Consider the following 18,129-nt stretch of genomic DNA (forward strand, 5'->3'; position numbering starts at 1 on the left):
AGCCCCGGGTGGCCTGGCTCTGATCCTGCAGGCGATGTCCCCTGGTGGAGCGCAGGAGCCAGGGCGGAATGGAACCAGGTTGGTGACGGTGTCTGTGTGGCATCTCTGATGGCAGCAATCAGCCAGGAGCATGCACTCCAGAGGGGACTCCAACTGGTCCTTGGAGATTCTCTCTCTCTCTCTCTCTCTCTCTCTCTCTCTCTCTCTCTCTCTCTCTCTCTCTTTTGGAGAGAGAGAGAGAGAGAGAGAGAGAGAGAGAGAGAGCTGGGTCTCTGTGCAGCTGGGTCCCCACATCCACAGAGCTGCTGCTTGATTGCAGCTAAAATAGTCTTTAAGATGAAGTTTCCTGGAATGATTGGAAATAAACACAGATGGATAAAGAAGAGAGAGTGAGAAAAAAAAATCCTAAAAATGAGGCACTTTAAAAAAAAATAAATAAAGTGAGCATTTTTCTTAAGAACAAATGAGATTTTTTTTTCCGTCTTTTTCTTTCTCCCAGTTGGAGAGAGATTTGAAAGAGATGGATGTCATTTAGAAAAAAAAAAAAGATTAAAAAAAAATCTTGGAACAGGGTTGACCTCCCCTCTACCTAAGAGTCTTTTACCACCACCACCCCTCCTCCGACTCCCCAGATTTCTGACTTGGGAATGTGTCCCCTTTTCTTTCAAGGACCTGAAGATCCTTCCAGAATGCCCGAGGAGACCTCTCCCAGGTGGACCCCGCAGAGCATCCCCTACCAGGACCTTCCCCACCTGGTGAACAAGGAGGGACAGTACCTGTTCTGCAGGTACTGGAATCCCTCAGGGACACCCAGGTGAGTCTTGGTCTCCTGCTCCTCCTCCGTGTGGCCCCCTCCCCTCTCTGACCCCCATTTCCCAACACCCCCTTTGAACACTGGGTACAGTCATGTTACCAAAGCCGAATTTCCTGCTTTATCATTTATTTTTATTTATTTATTTTAATTAAGAAGCCAGAATTCTGTTTCTGCGATGACAACTAGGCATCCACCGTATGTCAGTTTGCAAAAAAAGAAAAAAAAATTCCACATGACTTTATTTTGGTGCTGCAGTTGATTTCCTGTGGTCTGGGCAATTCGATCAACATCAAACCCAAGAGTTAAAAGGTTCCTAAATGCATCAGGAATAAACACCATCCTGTATACATATGTCACTGATGCGTGTGTCTTTCTTTTTTTTATTAGTTGTTGATTTGTTGATGGATATTTATTTATGTCTTTTTTTAAAAATTAGTTGTTGATTTGTTGATGGATCTTTATTTATGTCTTTTTTTAAAAATTAGTTGTTGATTTCTTGATGGATCTTTATTTATGTCTTTTTAAAAAAATCAGTTGTTGATTTGTTGATGGATCTTTATTTGTGTCTTTTTTTTTTATTAGTTGTTGATTTGTTGAAGGACCTTTATTTATGGATACATGGTGCCCTGAGATTCGAACCCAGGGCCTCACACAGGCCAGGCGAGCCGCTCTACCACCGAGCCACCACCCTAGGCCCAATGTGTGTGTGTGTCTTTTTTGGGGGGCGGGGGCAGGGCTTGACTTTTCCTGTTCAATGTGGGCTTCAGAAGGTGACATCCAGGTAGAATTGAGAAGAAAGGGGTCTGGGTGTCTCCTTTGATGCTTTGTTAGGTTACTTGGTGCATATTGGCTGTCAAGGACCCGCCTGGGCGTTGGAAACGGGCCTGGGGACTCGGGTACCAGGAGGCGACCACCGGTGTCTGGCTTCTCTTGGGTGAGGCAGGAAAACCCTGCCTGTGTGTGTTATCTGGAGGAAAAGAGAAGGTGTGTGCAAGCCAGCTGGCTTATGGTTTATGGGGGACGTTGGGATGGCCGGGAAATAGATGTGAGCCTGAAAGGGTACCCTGTGTGGATTTTGCAGTGATGGAAGTATTCTGTTTCTTGACTGAATCAATGTCAATAACCTGGTCGTGAGATTGTACTGTAGTTTTTTTTTTTTACTATTTATTTTTTAGTTTTAGGTGAACACAGTATCTTTATTTTATTGTTATTTTCTGCACACACCAGGCAAGTGCTCTAGGGCTTGAGCCACATCCCCAGCCCTGTACTGTAGTGTTGTAAGAAGTGACCATTGTGGGAAACTGGCTAAAGGGTATATGACGTCTTTGGGTATTATTTCTTAGAACTGCGTGTGCATCTACGATCATCTCAAAATAAAAGTTCAGCCAGGGGCGGTGGCACACACGTCCTGTCATCCCAGCAGCTCAGGAGGCTGAGGCAGGAGGATGTTAAGTCCGAGGCCAGCCTCAGCAATTGAGCAAGGCTGTAAGCAACCTAGTGACAGCCAGTCTCTAAAAAAAAAAAAAAAAAAAAAAAAAAAAAAAAAAAAAAAAATTCTCCCTCCTCTCTCTCTCTCTCTCTCTCTCTCTCTCTCTCTCTCTCTCTGTGAGATGAGGGTCTTGGGCTGAAGGAATTCCCCTGCCTCAGTCTCCCTTTATTTTTGTTTTTTTGGTACCAAGGATTGAATTCAGGGACCCCCAACCAAAGAGCCATGTCCCCAGCCCTATTTTATTGAGAGACGGGGACCTGATGTCTGTAGACATGCTTCAACCTGCCTCTGCCTTGTGCCCTGGGGACATGTGGGGACCCCACAGGTTTACAGCACGTGTGTCTCTGTGTGTGTGTGTGACAGGAACGTGTGTATGCGTGTGTGAGATGTGCTTTTGGTAACAGGGATTGAACCCAGGGGCCCTCCCCAGCCCTATTCTGTATTTTATTTAGAGACAGGGTCTCCCTGAGTTGCTTAGGGCCTTGCTAAATTAGTGAGGCCATCTTTGAACTCATGATCCTCCTATCTCAGCCTCCCTCTGCTGGGATGACAGGCATCCTCCACCATGCCTGGCCTTAGTGAAAGTTTTTTAACCACCAAATTTTCACCCAATTCCTCCTGTTGCTCCTTCTTAACTCATTCTTTATTAAGACTCACTTCCTCTTCAACAAATAAAAAAAAATTGGTACCAGGGATCAAAAACCAGGGGTGCTCAACGTCGGATCCCCTTCCCCAGCCCCTTTTTCTACTTTATCGAGAGACAGGGTCTCGCTGAGTTGCTGAGGGCCTCATAAGTGGCTGAGGCTGGCCTCCACCTTGCGATCCTCCTGCCTCAGCTCCCCAGCCGCTGGGATGACAGGCGTGCGCCACGGCCCGGTGCTGTGACTTTCTATGAGTGTCCAGGCGCATTGGTGTGTCTCTGCCTAGGTCATCTCAGCGTGTGTGTGTGTGTTTGTGTGTGTGCGCCAGTGTGCTGGATTGCACGTTTGGGTGCGCGCGCGTGTGCACACGTTGCCCCGGTGCGGAGTGAGTCCCCGTGGGCACGGGCGCCTGGCGTGCGTGTGTGCCGTGTGCGCGCACCTGGGGCCTGTGTGCACCCTGCGCGTGCCGCGCCCGGTGTCGCCTGCGGTCTGCAGGGGACAGATCTGCGCCCTCCCGCGCAGGGGCGGGGTGGGTGTGGGTGGGGGTAGCCCTGACTTGTCCCCGGGCGCGGCCGCCTGCGAGTCCGGGCGGGCGGCGCCCCCGCTCCTCCCCGCAGGGCCCGGCACACACACGTGGGCCCGGCGCCGCCTCCCGCGTCCCCACCCACCGCGGCCGCCCCCGTCGCCCAGCGGCCCCGGGGATAAAGTGGCGGCGCAGACGCCGCGCCCTCTCGCCCTGTCGCCGCGGAGGTGGCCTCGCGTGCAGCTCGCCAGGCCCTGGTTCCGCCGCCCGCGGAGACCCTTGGCGCTTGGGAGGTGACAGCGCCGCTGGCGGCCCCGGTAACCTGCCTCCCAGTCCCCGCCCCACCCGCGAGCGCCGCCACCAGGGGGTCAGGGCGACGCCAGTCCCGGGGTGGGGGTCCCTGGCGCGCTCAGCCTGGCCTCCCGCGCGCTCCCGCGCGCGTGTGCACGATCCTGCGCCTTTGCACGCTCGCGCGCCCCCCCGGACTCCCTGGCACCAGTCCCCCCCCTGGTCACCAACTTGTCCCCATCCGCCGCGGTCTCTTTGCAGCCCCTGGTGGCACCAACGCGACTCGCGGTGAAGTCCCCGGGTTTTCTTCCCTCCCCCCCCCACCCGGGTGGCATCTCCAAATGACAGCTGTGACCCCGGGCTGTGGGTGACAGGGCAGGAGGCAAAGTTTGTCCGAAGCCTCCGGGGGCGACGACTGGGTCCTGGGAACCCGCCTCCTCGGGGGTGAGGGGGACTTTGCGGGCGCCCACCCCCAGGGTACACGCAGGGCGACTCCCCCCCACCCCCCGGGCCACCCCGGGCCGCGCTCGTCCGCGCGCCCAGCCCCATTGGAGCGGATCCTGTAGGAAAAAGTGATGACAGGGAACAAGTAGTTGGGGGAGATCCCAGGCGCCTGGTCCCTGCCCCGGGGAGGGAGGGGACCCGGGAGCCTGTTGGGGGCCAGCTGCGAGCTGGCTTCCTGGCTCTGCACCCCGCCAGCCCCCAAGATCGGGATCTGGGGTGGCGGGGGGTGAGCGCCAGGCGCGGGATGGAGGGACCCGGGCTCGCCACCGCGATCGGGGAGCAGCCCCGGGTGGCCTGGCTCTGATCCTGCAGGCGATGTCCCCTGGTGGAGCGCAGGAGCCAGGGCGGAATGGAACCAGGTTGGTGAAGGTGTCTGTGTGGCATCTCTGATGGCAGCAATCAGCCAGGAGCATGCACTCCAGAGGGGACTCCAACTGGTCCTTGGAGATTCTCTCTCTCTCTCTCTCTCTCTCTCTCTCTCTCTCTCTTTTTTGGAGAGAGAGAGAGAGAGAGAGAGAGAGAGAGAGAGAGAGAGCGAGCTGGGTCTCTGTGCAGCTGGGTCCCCACATCCACAGAGCTGCTGCTTGATTGCAGCTAAAATAGTCTTTAAGATGAAGTTTCCTGGAATGATTGGAAATAAACACAGATGGATAAAGGAGAGAGAGAGAGAAAAAAAAAATCCTAAAAATGAGGCACTTTAAAAAAAATAAATAAAGTGAGCATTTTTCTTAAGAACAAATGAGATTTTTTTTCCTTCTTTTTCTTTCTCCCAGTTGGAGAGAGATTTGCAAGAGATGGATGTCATTTAGAAAAAAAAAAAAAAAGATTAAAAAAAATCTTGGAACAGGGTTGACCTCTCCTCTACCTAAGAGTCTTTTACCACCACCACCCCTCCTCCGACTCCCCAGATTTCTGACTTGGGAATGTGTCCCCTTTTCTTTCAAGGACCTGAAGATCCTTCCAGAATGCCCGAGGAGACCTCTCCCAGGCGGACCCCGCAGAGCATCCCCTACCAGGACCTTCCCCACCTGGTGAACGCGGAGGGACAGTACCTGCTCTGCAGGTACTGGAATCCCTCAGGGACACCCAGGTGAGTCTTGGTCTCCTGCTCCTCCTCCGTGTGGCCCCCTCCCCTCTCTGACCCCCATTTCCCAACACCCCCTTTGAACACTGGGTACAGTCATGTTACCAAAGCCAAATTTCCTGCTTTATCATTTATTTTTATTTATTTATTTTAATTAAGAAGCCCGAATTCTGTTTCGGCGATGACAACTAGGCATCCACCGTATGTCAGTTTGCAAAAAAAGAAAAAAAAATTCCACATGACTTTATTTATCTATTTTGGTGCTGGAGTTGATTTCATGTGGTCTGGGCAATTCGATCAACATCAAACCCAAGAGTTAAAAGGTTCCTAAATGCATAAGAAATAAACACCATCCTGTATACATATGTCACTGATGCGTGTGTCTTTCTTTTTTTTTATTAGTTGTTGATTTGTTGATGGATATTTATTTATGTCTTTTTTTAAAAATTAGTTGTTGATTTGTTGATGGATCTTTATTTATGTCTTTTTTTAAAAATTAGTTGTTGATTTCTTGATGGATCTTTATTTATGTCTTTTTAAAAAAATCAGTTGTTGATTTGTTGATGGATCTTTAATTTTGTCTTTTTTTTATTAGTTGTTGATTTGTTGAAGGACCTTTATTTATGGATACATGGTGCCCTGAGATTCGAACCCAGGGCCTCACACAGGCCAGGCGAGCCGCTCTACCACCGAGCCACCACCCTAGGCCCAATGTGTGTGTGTGTCTTTTTTGGGGGGCGGGGGCAGGGCTTGACTTTTCCTGTTCAATGTGGGCTTCAGAAGGTGACATCCAGGTAGAATTGAGAAGAAAGGGGTCTGGGTGTCTCCTTTGATGCTTTGTTAGGTTACTTGGTGCATATTGGCTGTCAAGGACCCGCCTGGGCGTTGGAAACGGGCCTGGGGACTCGGGTACCAGGAGGCCACCACCGGTGTCTGGCTTCTCTTGGGTGAGGCAGGAAAACCCTGCCTGTGTGTGTTATCTGGAGGAAAAGAGAAGGTGTGTGCAAGCCAGCTGGCTTATGGTTTATGGGGGACGTTGGGATGGCCGGGAAATAGATGTGAGCCTGAAAGGGTACCCAGTGTGGATTTTGCAGTGATGGAAGTATTCTGTTTCTTGACTGAATCAATGTCAATAACCTGGTCGTGAGATTGTACTGTAGTTTTTTTTTTTTTTTTTTACTATTTATTTTTGAGTTTTAGGTGAACACAGTATCTTTATTTTATTGTTATTTTCTGCACACACCAGGCAAGTGCTCTAGGGCTTGAGCCACATCCCCAGCCCTGTACTGTAGTGTTGTAAGAAGTGACCATTGTGGGAAACTGGCTAAAGGGTATATGACGTCTTTGGGTATTATTTCTTAGAACTGCGTGTGCATCTACGATCATCTCAAAATAAAAGTTCAGCCAGGGGCGGTGGCACACACGTCCTGTCATCCCAGCAGCTCACGAGGCTGAGGCAGGAGGATGTTAAGTCCGAGGCCAGCCTCAGCAATTGAGCAAGGCTGTAAGCAACCTAGTGACAGCCAGTCTCTAAAAAAAAAAATAAAAAAAAAAAAGAATTCTCCCTCCTCTCTCTCTCTCTCTGTCTCTCTCTCTCTCTCTCTCTCTGAGATGAGGGTCTTGGGCTGAAGTAATTCCCCTGCCTCAGTCTCCCTTTATTTTTGTTTTTTTGGTACCAAGGATTGAATTCAGGGACCCCCAACCACTGAGCCCTGTCCCCAGCCCTATTTTATTGAGAGACGGGGACCTGATGTCTGTAGACATGCTTCAACCTGCCTCTGCCTTGTGCCCTGGGGACATGTGGGGACCCCACAGGTTTACAGCACGTGTGTCTCTGTGTGTGTGTGTGACAGGAACGTGTGTATGCGTGTGTGAGATGTGCTTTTGGTAACAGGGATTGAACCCAGGGGCCCTCCCCAGCCCTATTCTGTATTTTATTTAGAGACAGGGTCTCCCTGAGTTGCTTAGGGCCTTGCTAAATTAGTGAGGCCATCTTTGAACTCATGATCCTCCTATCTCAGCCTCCCTCTGCTGGGATGACAGGCATCCTCCACCATGCCTGGCCTTAGTGAAAGTTTTTTAACCACCAAATTTTCACCCAATTCCTCCTGTTGCTCCTTCTTAACTCATTCTTTATTAAGACTCACTTCCTCTTCAACAAATAAAAAAAAATTGGTACCAGGGATCAAAAACCAGGGGTGCTCAACGTCGGATCCCCTTCCCCAGCCCCTTTTTCTACTTTATCGAGAGACAGGGTCTCGCTGAGTTGCTGAGGGCCTCGTAAGTGGCTGAGGCTGGCCTCCACCTTGCGATCCTCCTGCCTCAGCCTCCCCAGCCGCTGGGATGACAGGCGTGCGCCATGGCCCGGTGCTGTTTCTTTCTGTGAGTGTCCAGGCGCATTGGTGTGTCTCTGCCTAGGTCATCTCAGCGTGTGTGTGTGTGTTTGTGTGTGTGCGCCAGTGTGCTGGATTGCACGTTTGGGTGCGCGCGCGTGTGCACACGTTGCCCCGGTGCGGAGTGGGTCCCCGTGGGCACGGGCGCCTGGCGTGCGTGTGTGCCGTGTGCGCGCACCTGGGGCCTGTGTGCACCCTGCGCGTGCCGCGCCCGGTGTCGCCTGCGGTCTGCAGGGGACAGATCTGCGCCCTCCCGCGCAGGGGCGGGGTGGGTGTGGGTGGGGGTAGCCCTGACTTGTCCCCGGGCGCGGCCGCCTGCGAGTCCGGGCGGGCGGCGCCCCCGCTCCTCCCCGCGGGGCCGGGCACACACACGTGGGCCCGGCGCCGCCTCCCGCGTCCCCACCCACCGCGGCCGCCCCCGTCGCCCAGCGGCCCCGGGGATAAAGTGGCGGCGCAGACGCCGCGCCCTGTCGCCCTGTCGCCGCGGAGGTGGCCGCGCGGGCAGCTCGCCCGGCCCTGGTCCCGCCGCCCGCCGAGACCCTTGGCGCTTGGGAGGTGACAGCGCCGCTCGCGGCCCCGGTAACCTGCCTCCCTGTCCCCGCCCCACCCGCGAGCGCCGCCACCAGGGGGTCGGGGCGACGCCAGTCCCGGGGTGGGGGTCCCTGGCGCGCTCGGCGTGGCCTCCCGCGCGCTCCTGGGCGCTTGTGCACGATCGTGCGCCTGTGCACGCGCGCACGCCCCCTGGACTCCCTGGCACCAGTCCCCCCCCCTGGTCACCAACTTGTCCCCATCCGCCGCGGTCTCTTTGCAGCCCCTGGTGGCACCTACGCGACTCGGGGTGAAGTCCCCGGGTTTTCTTCCCTGCCCCCCCCCCACCCGGGTGGCATTTCCAAATGACAGCTGCGACCCCGGGCTGTGGGTGACAGGGCAGGAGGCAAAGTTTGTCCGAAGCCTCCGGGGGCGACGACTGGGTCCTGGGAACCCACCTCCTCGGGGGTGAGGGGGACTTTGCGGGCGCCCCCCCCAGGGGGACACCCAAGACGACTCCCGCCCACCCCGCGGGCCACCCAGGGCCGCGCTCCTCGGAGCGCCCAGCCCCATTGGAGGGGATCCTGTAGGAAAAAGTGATGACAGGGAACAAGTAGTTGGGGGAGATCCCAGGCGCCTGGTCCTGGCCCCAGGGAGGGAGGGGACCTGGGAGCCTGTTGGGGGCCAGCTGCGAGCTGGCTTCCCGGCTCTGCACCCCGCCAGCCCCCAAGATCGGGATCTGGGGTGGCGGGGGGTGATCGCCAGGCGCGGGATGGAGGGACCGGGGCTTGCCACCGCGATCGGGGAGCAGCCCCGGGTGGCCTGGCTCTGATCCTGCAGGCGATGTCCCCTGGTGGAGCGCAGGAGCCAGGACGGAATGGAACCAGGTTGGTCACGGTGTCTGTGTGGCATCTCTGTTGGCAGCAATCAGCCAGGAGCATGCACTCCAGAGGGGACTCGAACTGGTCCTTGGAGATTTTCTCTCTCTCTCTCTCTCTCTCTCTCTCTCTCTTTGGAGAGAGAGAGAGAGAGAGAGAGAGAGAGAGCTGGGTCTCTGTGCAGCTGGGTCCCCACATCCACAGAGCTGCTGCTTGATTGCAGCTAAAATAGTCTTTAAGATGAAGTTTCCTGGAATGATTGGAAATAAACACAGATGGATAAAGGAGAGAGAGAGAGAGAAAAAAAAATCCTAAAAATGAGGCACTTTAAAAAAAATAAATAAAGTGAGCATTTTTCTTAAGAACAAATGAGATTTTTTTCCTTCTTTTTCTTTCTCCCAGTTGGAGAGAGATTTGCAAGAGATGGATGTCATTAAAAAAAAAAAAAAGATTAAAAAAAAATCTTGGAACAGGGTTGACCTCCCCTCTACCTAAGAGTCTTTTACCACCACCACCCCTCCTCTGACTCCCCAGATTTCTGACTTGGGAATGTGTCCCCTTTTCTTTCAAGGACCTGAAGATCCTTCCAGAATGCCCGAGGAGACCTCTCCCAGGCGGACCCCGCAGAGCATCCCCTACCAGGACCTTCCCCACCTGGTGAACAAGGAGGGACAGTACCTGTTCTGCAGGTACTGGAATCCCTCAGGGACACCCAGGTGAGTCTTGGTCTCCTGCTCCTCCTCCGTGTGGCCCCCTCCCCTCTCTGACCCCCATTTCCCAACACCCCCTTTGAACACTGGGTACAGTCATGTTACCAAAGCCGAATTTCCTGCTTTATCATTTATTTTTATTTATTTATTAAATTAAGAAGCCAGAATTCTGTTTCTGCGATGACAACTAGGCATCCACCGTATGTCAGTTTGCAAAAAAAGAAAAAAAAATTCCACATGACTTTATTTATCTATTTTGGTGCTGGAGTTGATTTCCTGTGGTCTGGGCAATTCGATCAACATCAAACCCAAGAGTTAAAAGGTTCCTAAATGCATAAGAGAAAAACACCATCCTGTATACATATGTCACTGATGCGTGTGTCTTTCTTTTTTTTATTAGTTGTTGATTTGTTGATGGATATTTATTTATGTCTTTTTTTAAAAATTAGTTGTTGATTTGTTGATGGATCTTTATTTATGTCTTTTTTTAAAAATTAGTTGTTGATTTGTTGATGGATCTTTATTTATGTCTTTTTAAAAAAATCAGTTGTTGATTTGTTGATGGATCTTTAATTGTGTCTTTTTTTTTTATTAGTTGTTGATTTGTTGAAGGACCTTTATTTATGGATACATGGTGCCCTGAGATTCGAACCCAGGGCCTCACACAGGCCAGGCGAGCCGCTCTACCACCGAGCCACCACCCTAGGCCCAATGTGTGTGTGTGTCTTTTTTGGGGGGCGGGGGCAGGGCTTGACTTTTCTGTTCAATGTGGGCTTCAGAAGGTGACATCCAGGTAGAATTGAGAAGAAAGGGGTCTGGGTGTCTCCTTTGATGCTTTGTTAGGTTACTTGGTGCATATTGGCTGTCAAGGACCCGCCTGGGCGTTGGAAACGGGCCTGGGGACTCGGGTACCAGGAGGCCACCACCGGTGTCTGGCTTCTCTTGGGTGAGGCAGGAAAACCCTGCCTGTGTGTGTTATCTGGAGGAAAAGAGACGGTGTGTGCAAGCCAGCTGGCCAAGTGACAAGTGACAAGTTTCCTTTTCCCTGTCCCGGTTGGCCTGCACTAACCAGAGGACTCCTGTCTCCTGGGGGCGGTCATAGGATGACCGCCAGGGATCCTCATCTTTTGTGTCTCATAATGACGCGGCTGGACATTTCCCACCCACCCCCCACCCCCATAGGTCTTCCATAAAGGTGTATCTAGGTAGCTGTCAATTCAACACCCGGAGATGGGCACGTCTAAAGTCCCTAGGTGACTCCGGATGGAACCCAGGGGCATCTTCCCCCAGAGTCGCATCTCCAGTCCTCTTTATTTATTTATTGAAAAATTTGAGACAGTGTCTTGCTCAGTGGTAGAGGCTGGCCTTCAATTTGCCATCCTCCTGCCTCAGCCTCCCAAGATTTTTGTGGTTGTTGTTGCTGACTTTTTTTTTTGCTTTTGGTAACCAGGCAGGGCACCCGGGGTCGCTTAAACCAACTGAGCCATATCCCCAGCCATCCCCCCCCCACACACACACCGCCAGTTCTCATGTTTTATCTGAAGACATTGTCTTTGGCTGGAATGATAGGCCTGGGCCACCGGGCCCGACTTTCCTATCAGTTACTTCTTCAAGGATTCCCTTGACAGGAGGGTGTATCTCTATGTGCATGGCATTTTGGAGGGAGAGAGGGAGAGGGGAAAGGGGGTCAGGCATTAGGATTCGAATTAGGGTTTGAATCTCAGGGCACCACCATAAATAAAGGTCCATCAACAAATCAACAACTAATAAAAAAAAGACACAAGTAAAGATCCATCCACAAATCAACAACTAATTTTTAAAAAAAAGACATAAATAAAGATCCATCCACAAATCATCCTCCCTCTGACACTACTCTGGTTTTAGCATTGAAACATTCCTGTATTAATTTCTGGCAAATTATTACCCTGTGAGTTATTCAGTTAATAGACAGAAAAGAGGAGAAGGGATGGAAAGTCAGAGATTTTTCCACGCCCAGTCTCAAACTTTGGGGGCTCTGCTGGTGGGGGACCTCAAGGGTGTCCTCGTTTGAAATCAGTCAACTCAAAAAGGCCTGCCCTCCTCCCCCTCCACCCCCAGGGAGGGCGGTTGGTGACAGAGCCAGCCAGGCATGCCACCGTTGGCTGCCCTAGGTTTGGCTGTGGGCGGTTTTAATTCTCCATGTGGTGGCTGTGTTGGCCGGCCAATTTCTTCTCGGTTCTGTGGCTCCTGCTCTAGTCAGAGATAGCAACCTCGTGGAAGTCCGCGGAGGATGAGGAAGAGCCGGCGGGCAAAGTGGCCCACGCCTGTCCTCCCTGATGCTAGGGAGGCTGAGGCAGGAGGATCGCAACGTGGAGGCCACCCTCAGCCAAAGCGAGGCCCCGAGCCACTCTGCGAGACCCTGTCTCTAAATAAAATCCAAAATAGGGCTGGGGACGGGGCTCAGGGGTCGAGGAGGGCCCTGAACTCAATCCCCAGTATCTGCCCCTCTCCCCCAAAAAAAAACATGGGGGTAAGGATAGGTTGGACCTCAGCCTCTCCCTGTCCCAAGCCCTTTCCCGGATTCTTAGTGCAATGGAGGCTTTTTCTTGCATAATAAACCTCCTCTCAGTGAGGAAGAGAGAAGGTGACATTAACGGTCCACACCTGCACTAGGGACCCTGTTTTCTCCTTGTTCCCTTTGTCACGAGGCTGTTGGGACATCAGAAGTCCCAACCCAGGGTTAAGGCCTGCCTGCCTTTGTGGGTCTGCGATCACCCACTCGGGTTCAAGTTGCCGCCTGGTCCTTGGGCTTTTCCCCTCAACACCTTCTGGAATGTTCGGCTCTCAAACAAGTTGCTAGGTGTCTCAGAGCCCCAGGGAGCCAGGCCCAGTGAACTGGCTCAACCTGCTATCTGAAATCTGGCGCTATCTTTAGAAAACACCAGACTCCCTGGACGGGTCTGGACCTGGAGAAACAATGAAGTCTTTCCTGGGGTTGGTCATTGTCACCGGGCAGGGAACAAAACACAGGCTTGAGGCCTGAGGCTTGTGTTTACAGTCATAGCAAAGATTTTATTTTATTTTATTTGGTTCCCAGGAGTGGAATCCAGGGGCTGCTCAACCCCTGAGCCCCGTCCCCAGCCCTTTTTCTATTTTATTTAGAGACAGGGTCTCACTGAGTGGCTCAGGGCTTCACTTTGGTTGAGGCTGGCCTCCAACTTTTCCATCCTCCGGCCTCAGCCTCCGGGACTGCCTCCCACCCTCCCTGAGAGCCACACCTCAGGGCTTCAGCCTTTTAAGTTCACCTTTTAAGTCTCTATTTTAATATTTTTGTTCCCAATTCCCCTCCACTGGCAAAGAAGGATCCTTCTCTGGGTCTTTTCCGGCTCTGGTTGCTTTTATTCGCTCCGACATCGGCCTCCTGGCCTCCCTCCCCTGCACAGCTGGGCCAAGTCAGGGAGTGACCCGGGTGGTTTTCAGAATTTTCCTGTTGGTGACGTAGGCCTGGGACACCCTGGGGGTGGGGGACGTCTTCTGGGGTATGGATGGGTCACTTGCAGCAGCCATTCTGCATGCAGCGCCCTGTGGTGGTCTCCATAGGTATAAGGTCCTCCCGGTGCCCCCCAGCTCCACCCCTGGCACCTTGACTGTGTCCAGCGGGGTCCTTGGGATCCCCCGAGCCCCATGGCACGCAGCTGTGCAGGCTACTTTGTGGTTCTTCTCGGTCCCTTTCCACACGTTCATTGAGTGCATCTTTGACAGACATCTACAGGTCCAGACATCTTGGACACCAGGGGGGCAAGAGGACTGCAAAGTGCACTGGGGGTTAGGGATCCAGGGACTCATGGACAATTCCAATGTGATGTGTTCAGAACCCTGGGAGAGCAGGCTGCGGTGGCCCACGCCTTGTTATCCTTGGCTGAGGCAGGAGGATTGCCAGTTGGAGGCCAGCCTCCGCAATTGAATGAGACCCAGCCTCTAAATAAAAGCCAAACTAGGGCTGGGGCTGGGGAAGTGAGGTCCATCCATCCCCCTGTCTCTCCCAGTCCCCTCCCCTCCCTTCCCTTCACTCCCCCGCATCTCATCCAGTGAACTGCTATTCTCTGCCCCCCTATTGTGAGTCAGCGTCCCCATATCAGAGAGGACACTCTGCCTTTGGTTGTTTTTGGGGACTGGCTTATTTCACTCAGCGTGATCGTCTCCAGCTCCATCCATTGACCAGCAAATGCCATCATTTCATCCTTCTTGATGGCTGAGTCATATTCCACTGTGTATATGGACCACAGTTTCTTTACCCATCCACCTGTTGAAGGCCACCTAGGTGGGTTCCACAGCTTAGCTATTGTGAATGGAGCTGCTATAAACATGGATCTGGCTGTGTCCCTGTCATATGCTGATTTTAATGAATGACTTGTTTTTGGTCCCAGGGATTGAACCCAGGGGCCCTCGAACCTCTGAGCCCCATCCCCAGGCCTATTTTGCACATTTTATTTAGAGACAGGGCCTCCCTGAGCTGCTCAGGGCCTTGTCAAGTTGTTGGGGCTGATGCTGAGGCTGGCCTCCACCTTGCGATCCTCCTGCCTCAGCCTCCCAAGCTGCTGGGGGGGGGGTCATGCTTCATCACGTGGAATCAGAAATCCAGTGGCTTTGACTTACATCCCACAGTGTCATGAAATCTGCCCTCGAACCTTAACAAAACCGTCCCACCCGGGCCTCTCCTAGCAATGCCATCATTGTCAATCCAGCTGCCACCTCTGGGTCGCACCTCTATCTTCTCTTTGGGGGGAGTTTCCAAACCTTCCTCTCCTCCTCGGGGGCTGCCCTTTCTCCTGCCATTGGTCTTATTCAGGCAGAGCAAACCGTCTTATTTTTAAATAGGGCACTTCTTCTGAGTCTCTCTCTCTCTCTCTCTCTCTCTCTCTCTCTCTCTCTCTCTCTCTTTAAAAGACTCTTCAAAGAGCAAAAGATCTTTTGATGGCCAGAGGTGAAGCCAGCTGCTGGCTGATCTTTCCACCCGCTTCCTTAAGGCACGATTTCTCCCAGTTGCCCTAAGAGGTTTCTGCTGACACAGATCGGCCTTTGTTTCTCGGTGGAGTCCAAGAGGCCAACTGAGCTGCCTCCTGAATAGGCATCTTTTAGGACGGGGGACACCCCCCTGATCCCAGATGCCCCTCTGTCCCCAAAATGCAAACCAAACCAAATGCTCTTTCCCGTGGTGCGAGTTTTTACAGCTGAGATTACAAGATGACCCTTGTCCCCTATTGTAGGGTCATGCAAGGCTCTTTTTTTTTTAAATTTCATCCATCTTTGTTCCTTAGGTGGACGGGGGATGCCGTGGGGTTGGGATGGGTCACCCCGTGAGACTGCGGTGACTTTGTTCTCTGGGTGTGTCTTTGAGGGGCGACCTGGACAGCCACAGTCACCGGGGGGGGGGGGGTCCCTCCATCCGCAGCTGCTCAGAGTCGGTGGCAACCTCCAAATGTGCTGATCATACCCTTGGGGTACTGGGGGTGGAACTCAGGGGCTCTCAACCGCTGAGCCCTATTTTGTGTTTTATTTAGAGACAGGGTCTCCCCGAGTTGCCTAGACCTTGTTTTTTTTTATTTTTATTTTTTTTTGGTTGAGGCTGGCCTCCAACTCGAGATCCTCCTGCCTTGGCCTCCCAAGCTGCTGGGATAACCTGAGACCTAGAGGCGACAATTGAACTCAGGGGCCCTCAACCACGGAGCCCCATCCCCAGCCCTATTTGGTATTTTATTGAGAGACAGGGTCTCCCTGAGTTGCTCAGGGCCTCACCAAGTGGCTGAGGCTGGCCTCCACCTTGCCATCCTCCTGCCTCAGCCTCCTGAGCTGCTGGGATGACAGGTGTGCGCAACCCTGCTCGGCTGCTTCCTTTTCTTTGACACGAGGGCAATGGCCGGACAGGTCTCGATGGAGCTTCTAAGGTAAACTCAGCCCTCTGCAAGCCAGCAGCGAAAGGGTCCGCAGACAGCTTGGATTCTCAGGCCTGTTTTGAGAATCTAGAACTCACGATTTTCACGAACTTTCTCCAAACACCGCGTGAATGCAAGGTCTCCCTCCAGTTTGGAGGTATGGAAATGAAGCCACTCTGCCCCATGCTACGCTCCAAAAATGATGAGGATCTTTTAGAAGCCGGAGGCTAAGTTTTGAATCTTTGGGAGGACCACTTATGGTGTTTCTGAAGCCGGCCTTGAACACCTGAGTGCTAGCAGTCCTCCTGCCTCAGCCTCCCCAGTAGCTGGGACTACAGGTGTGCATCACAGAGCCTGGCTCTGGAGTCTAAAGTGCATGGCAAGCCAGGCATTATGGCGCACGTCTGTAATCCCAGCAGCTGGGGAGGCCGAGGCAGGAGGATTGCAAATTGGAGGCCAGCCTCAGCAATTTAGCAAGGCCCTGAGCAACCCAGGGAGACCCTGTCTCTCAATAAAATGCAAAACTAGGGGCTCAGTGGGTCGACGCTGGCAGGGTCAGTCTCTCCAGAGGCCTCGTTCTCCCGGGGCTTGCCCATGAGGACTTCTTACTGTGGCCTCAATGGTGACCAAGTCGGAGGTCACGGGGCAGGGGTTGGTGATTGTTTACAGCCTGGTCCAATATGGCTGGAATATGTCTGCACTTGGATGAGGAACTTGCCTTCTCACATCAGAGTGGGGTTGGAATGCTCGTAGCTCCAAGGCCCATCTCGCGCTGGACCTGGCCACCAGGAGTTGGAGGAGAAGCACCCAGAAATCTGAGTGTTGGTAGAACAGCGGAACCAATCTCGGGTCTGCCTACAAATAGATTTGTTTGATTCTCATGGGGGGAAAAAAAAGACAAGAAAGAAAGAAATCAGGTCTATGCCTCCCCACCACCATCTATGTTCCGATTTGCTTTCTGCCAAAGGATGATTTTCTATCTGAATGTGGGTGGTGAAGTGTTTGGGCTGTGGCTGCCTGTACCACATCTCAGGAGGGGGCCAGGATAGACATGGAGAAGCACAGGAAAGGAGGAGGAGGAGGAGGAGGAGGAGCAGAGGTATCCTAGGCTTCCGCCACAGCCTCAACCAGAGACCTGGAAGTCAGAAGCCATCCTGCATTGGGGTGCGGAGCTCCCGTCCCCAGTCTTCTAGAACTATCTTCAGAGACCCAGAGAGACCACCACCCACCCACCCCCACTTCTCTCTCCTCTTCAACGATTTATTGAGGAAAAACTCTTCTTTTTTAAAATGCAGATATCTTTCCCCTTTAAGATGCTGGAAAAAAATCATCAACTCTGATTATTCAAATCGGGAATGAAAGAAGGAAACTTTTTTGTTTTTTTGTTTTTTCCAGAAATAGAAAGAATTCTAAAGGAATGCTCTGAATGGGTAGATGCCAATAAATCAGGTGGCTTAGACGAAATGAACAGATTTCTGCAAAAAAAAAAAAAAAAATTGCAAACTACCGAAACCAACTCAAAGAGAAATAGAGAATCTGAATACATTTATAACCAGTCGAGATTGAAATAAGCCAAAAAAAATAAAAAGACCAACTACCTACAAAGAGGAGTCCAGGTCTTTATCGGTGAACTCCACCCAACGTGGGGAGGAGAATCCATATCGATTCTTCACAAAAATCTTCCAAAAAAAAAAAAAAAAAAAGAAAAAGAAAACCATGGATCCATGTCTCTTAGGAAGAGAGATGCAAAACTCTTCAGTAATAGACCAGCAAACCGAATCCAAACAACGGTAGAAAAAAACCATACAATGCCACCCGAATGAGATCCGTGCCAAGAAGGCAAGGATGGTTGAATCCTGGAAAAAATCAGTCAGCATGGGCCATGCAAGATGCAAAACACACACACACACACATACACACACACACACACACACACACACAATCATCTCATCTGGTATGGAAAGAGAATTGGACAAATTGGACTACCATCCATCTCTCCACCCATTTATGCATCTGTCCATCTATCAGTCATTAATCGATCCATCTACTCATTTTTCTTCTGTCCATCCATCCATCCATCCATCCATCTATCCATCTGTCCGTCCATCCATCTATCCATCCATCTGTCTGTCCATCTATCCATCTGTCCATCCATCCAAGGACCCCCAAATAGAAAGATGCTGGATATCCTACAGAATCTGCAAAGGAAGAGATAAATAAGTAGCTGTAATAATCATCCATCTCTCACCCTCCATCCACCATCCATCCACCATCCATCCATCTATCATTTAATCCACCCCAAAACCCCCAAGTGGATGGGACCTGGATTTACTGTGGCACCTCTAAGGAAGAGACAAGTAGCTAA

The sequence above is a fragment of the Spermophilus citellus genome, assembly GCF_964194105.1.
Source record: "Spermophilus citellus genome assembly, chromosome: 12".
Classification (NCBI taxonomy): domain Eukaryota; kingdom Metazoa; phylum Chordata; class Mammalia; order Rodentia; family Sciuridae; genus Spermophilus; species Spermophilus citellus.